Source organism: Rhopalosiphum maidis, chromosome 3 (genome assembly GCF_003676215.2).
Source record: "Rhopalosiphum maidis isolate BTI-1 chromosome 3, ASM367621v3, whole genome shotgun sequence".
Classification (NCBI taxonomy): domain Eukaryota; kingdom Metazoa; phylum Arthropoda; class Insecta; order Hemiptera; family Aphididae; genus Rhopalosiphum; species Rhopalosiphum maidis.
In genome coordinates this window covers 31,339,572-31,345,571 of record NC_040879.1, presented here as the reverse complement: position 1 = coordinate 31,345,571, position 6,000 = coordinate 31,339,572, and positions in this window count along the sequence as shown.

Sequence of the window (6,000 nt, the reverse complement as noted above, 5' to 3'; positions counted from 1 at the left end):
ATCTTATAGGTACAAGATACTGCACAATACCCATTACACACACATAACTACTACAAAATTTTTTTGGAGGGCAAGTGTCTTCTTTCCTGGGCGAATCGTAAGTTCTTATACGAGAATAGCAGGTAAAACATTACATATACGTGATACGTTAATTCCTTCATACGTGATTTGATTTGTAAGTTCCATATACATGATAAAAAAGGGGTACGTATGTTAATTCATATATGATGGAAGACAGGTACGTATAATATGTAAAAAGAATAAAATATCATAATACACTAATATAATAATATCATTTTTACATATTATAATATAATATTTCAATAATAATTATTGAAATTCTCAAATTATTTCAAGATACATAAAAATAAGAACTGCAGATATCTAGTCACACAAAATTAAAAATCAGTCAAAAATATGCAAAAACACTATTAAATTTATAAATTAAAAAAAACGTAAAATACTCAACAAACAAAATTAACCAATACGATTATGTCAAACATTTATACATTTTTTAAATGAACCATATAAAATACAATTTTATTTTTTATTATTCTTACTATATTAAAATGTATGACCACATCAACATATTGATAATCTATAAATTATAGCATTGATTTTAAAATATATATTTTAAAATCAATGATTATAATATAAGGTATATAAAATAAAATATAATATTCACTATTTTTATAATTATTGCAGAATAATTATAATATATAACAATATACATAGTACAGTAACTTACATACGTACCTTTTTTTAACGTGTAGAAGCTCACAGTAGAACACGATTGTGTACCTTTGTCCTTTTTGGGAACACGATTGCGAATGAAATTGTATGTAACGTAGTCAAATTTATTAATTTCATCGTATTATACGCATTTATACGCTAATATAAATATCGAATACATGGGTTCTAGTAATATAACGTAACATAGTTCTATAATAATTCATAAAAAAATTTGTAGTATAAAGTTGATAGAAGTGTTAGGTGCGTATTGAAATGAACCATCTGCGAATAACTCTGAACAATTCATCATAAACTGCAAATTTTCTTTATTTGTAAGGCAAACTAAATTTTTTTCAGTCGAAATATAAACAAAATTGTCTTCTAACAGTATACAACAATTATCATTTTTCATCTTCTGTAACTGACGTAGTTATGGTATCATTTAATGAACTTGGACACTGGGAGTACAATTTTTTTCTCTTTTCATACATAGTTTTCCGAACTTTCATTTCGAAATTACAACTTACATTCTTCATTAGTTCTTGTCTAATAATTTTGATAGGTCGTGTTAAAATTCCATCTTCTACTTGTCTTTTACAATTTTCTCGCAATATTTGTCGTTCTATTTTCACATCAGAGTTAGGTTCATGTGTGTGTGTTTACCAATAATACTTACAATTGAAGTCTTATGCGCATCAGTAACTATGCTTGCGTAACACGTTCTAACTGTACAAAGCCATTTATGCATTCCATCTTCACGTGTTCTTATAAGCCTGTACTTATTAGAAATTAAAAGGATTAACTGTTATCCTTTTTCGGATTCTATAAGTTTAATTGCACTTTCCGTGTTACTAGACGTCGGTATTATAATATACACAGTACACACGCTCAACGCACTACAACCATCAACAATCGACTGAAACCCAGGCAGAAAATATCGTATAGTATAACGGAGATAACGAAATTTCGTTATATTTTATATAATATTTGATATAATTAACAATACACGTAGGTAGTAAAAGCGATAAAAAAACATCGTACGCAATCGTGTAGTTAAAAATCAGACAAAATCGTACGGATGAATCGTGTGGCTTGAAAAAGTATCACCGATAATAATGAATGTACGCAATCGTGTTTTATCCCAACATAAATATATTATGTACCTATTTTTTACCGTGTAGGAACTTATAATAATACATATTATGTACCTTATTCTTTCGTGTAATAATTAATATATGTATTTTTTTACCTTTTAGGTCTCGTATAGAAACTTACATTCACCCCTCTTATGCAGTTCTGCTTCGCGGAATGGAGAATTGTAAGTTCCTATTACATGAAAGTAGCAGGTAATAATGTACATACGTTAATTACTATATATGTGTGATTTGTAAGTTCTTTCGCGGTAAAAAAAAAATACGTATAAAAGTTCATGGCGTTTATGCACGGCGGAAAACGGGTACGTGTGTAAAAATATATACTATATTTTATAAAATATTATAAGTTATCAAACTGGTGATAGATTGATAGCTTATAAATTATAGTATTTTTACAATAATTGAATGATCATAATATATAATAATAAATTTAGAGTAGGAACTTACGTATTATATGTGCCTTATTCTACTATCGTGTCGGAATTAACATAATGTATATTTTCGTATCTGCTAGATCTCGTGTGAGGGCGCATGTAAACTCCGCCGCAAGTACCTTTTTTTAGTGTAAGCTTCGCCAGGAAAAAGAAACAAGTTAAATTGAGTTCATGTAAACTCCTTAGAAAAGAAAATCGGGTATAACAGTAAAGAATTAATATCTTACTGTAATATGCTATTATTAAAAAAAAAATTATAATTGTCCAGTGGTGTCATTTAGGGGAGGGGCGCAGGCGGGGCAATTGCCCCACCCTTGATTTTTTATGGGCTGGTCAAATTTTTGGTACGATAGGGGCATAGGGCCACTTGAATAGTGGCTGTGCTCATTAATTGTTCACATTAAATAATAGTTAGGTACGTGTATGCCAAAAAATATACAAAACTACATACTATTATTTACTTAAACATAAAATAATAATAATAATTGTCTGAACAATTCATTAAATTCAATGACACGTGTTATTGTAATGTGTAAGTATTATGTTAAATAATCTGAATAATCATAATAAATAAGTGTAATAATCATTAAACTAGTATCAATTTTAGCAATTTTACGTATGTCATCGCACGGATGTGTGAGTAGATACATATTAATACTGGCGGAATTTCCAAATACCTTTTATAGGTAAGAAAATAATACTGGCGGAATTTACAATCGCCTCTTGTATATGAACTTACATTCGCTCTCGTGAAATTGCACCACTGGATGGTTGAAATAATCGAAATACATGAAATTTAATATTTATTTATATACAGTTCACTAAAATAATTTTTTTATTCTTTTTATCTATTATAAACGTCAAATATACACGGCTTATATTGATATAAGTTCTCTATAGGAGCATTCACGGTACATCATAAATTAAAAATTAAAAGTATTTACTACTTTACTCAGCAATATGTTTTTTATTTGAAAATGTGCCTACCATCCGAGGGTGGAGTGGAAATACAATTTAGGCCAGAAAAATTAATTTCCTTTTGGCCACTCAACGTTTTTATCTCTTGAATAGATATTTTATTTTATTAATTTATGTAATGAATTTTGTATGTAAATGTATATAGATAAATAGCACATATTAAAATATATTGCAAATGAATTTTATTGATATAACAAAACTTTAAAACTGAAATTTAAAATATATATAAGCCAAATTATATTAATCTTAAATTGTTTTTTATAATATATTTAATATTATGTTCTAATAAAATTAAAATAAATATCTACACCAACTTATTATGAACAAACTATTTTAGATTTGATTTTTAACTTTATTTGTTTTACTTATAATTATAATTTATTTAATTATTATTTACTTTTTTTCTCCAACTCCGACGGAGTTTATTATTTTGTTATTGTTAAATTCGATTAGTATTTTTTTTTCTGGACTCAACATGAAAGTTATTCATAGCTCATCGTAACTCCTTAGTTGGTTTGGTTATTTAAATACTTTTGCTTTAAAAATGATTTTTTACACTGGAATTGTGTTACGGGTAATGTCAATATAAGAACTGATATATCAACATCAAAATTGCATATGTGTTAGAAAATAAACGATTTTTAATTAACAACAAAGAGGACAATTTTTATAACTTTTGCTTGGCTTTATTTTGTATGATTTTGAATCTTCTTCGTCATCAAAATTTTCACTATCTTAACAATATGTTATATGAAACTGTATATTTTAAAATTATCATAACTTACTTAAAAATAATAATATCAATAAAAGGCTACACGAGGCCCTAGCTAGGTCTTACCTTAAAATTTTATAATAAGTCAGTCCAATCTAATATCAAAACTAACGGCACACTATTGAAATTGATGAACGAAAATTTGCTATGTCTTACATACAATTTAATTATATTACAATAGGGAAAATATGTTAGCTTTAATATTAAAGTAAATTTACTTATTATCAAATTTAAAGGTAAGAATATTATTTAGAAAAAGTCATATACTTTTATTGATATTATAATTTTAAAGTAAGTTTAAAATTTTTTAAAGTTATAATATTTTATATAGCTATAACATTAAAGCTTTAATATTAAAGCAAACATTACGAAATGTGTTCTGCGTGAACGCAAATTTGCTTTGATGTACATTAGTATGACAGACAACACACGCGGTTATAACGTCCTCTCAATATGATTTCGTTCTCGTGTATTGATAAATATAATTCTTACATTACTCTATATTATTTTTATTTATTTCCATCTATACTTCAGGCCACCCAGATTTTTCCCGATATCCCGGTAAGCCATTCCATCCGTGCAGTACCATTCATTCTTCATTATGAATACGAAACACTTATAATAAATTAAGGTTTATTTATAGAATGTGACCAATAGTGAACACATTATACAATTTTCACTTCACCACCAGTGGTCTTTGTATAAATCGTCCAAATAGCTTAAAAGAAGATCGTTATTTTTTCTTTTTTCTTTTTATTCGATATTCTTTCAGACGTATATTTTATGAATACCGGAATACAGCGTATTATTGAAAACATATTTAGTATCTTAACCGAATGTTTATAAGCTAGATGTATCTTGGACCGACAGTCCTACAATTTCTCATCATCCAGTCTTTTGTCAAATGCTAGAATAAAAGCAACCATATATATCACTTATTATGTTAAATTTTTACAACGGTCAAGTTACACAGCTTTATATTATCCTCACGTATTTTCAATAAAATACATCAAGTATATTATATTGTTATCACCACATGGGGTACACGCACATTAGACACTATACCAGACGACATCGGGCATGCTGTACAATATTGTTTTATTCGTGATTATAATATATTATACTGTCCTTTTGAGTTTTGCTGTATGCTGTATGTCTGTATTTTAATATATTAATATTTGTTACTTATTGTATAAAGTATATAAAAATAAATATTTTGTTGTCACTAAAAGTCTAATTTTCGATTCCAGTTGTAACGATGGAAAATTATCTTTTGCCGTCCAGCGTTCAGGATATGATTTTTTTTCCGACTGAAAAAAAATTATTGTTTAAATCAGCTTATTTATATACATATATCATATATGTATATGAATGCAGTGCCGTAACCAAGTAGCCAGGGAGGGGGGCTTCCGAGCTCAAGCCCCCCCCCCCGAAATGTTAGACAACAATAATTTTATTAATTTAATTACCGTTTCGGTGATAAAGCAACACCGCTTTCATCACACTTAATTAATCTTGATTTGATAATATTTTAATTATATGAATTATATTGTCAGAAATATAGTGCAATCACAAGCCCGGATTAAGATAATTTTGGGCCTGGGGCCAAACAATTTTAGGGGCCCATACATCACCGGATTGGCAAGATATCGACCTACTAAATTTTAGAATTTCTAACGTTTGATTACAGCTACAGCTACTGTACGGTTTGAATGATTCAAACCAATTATATATTGGTATTGTTCTAATTTATCACAAAAATAAAAAAAAATACGACCAAACACTCAAAACCAGCCCATATTTTGAGCGGCTCATCAAATTTTCCTCAGTAGCTTGCCAGACCAATCTAGCGATGGGCCCATAACCATAATCAAAATATTGGTTACCCACAAATAAAAATATTTCAGACCAAAAAAAATTATATTTATTA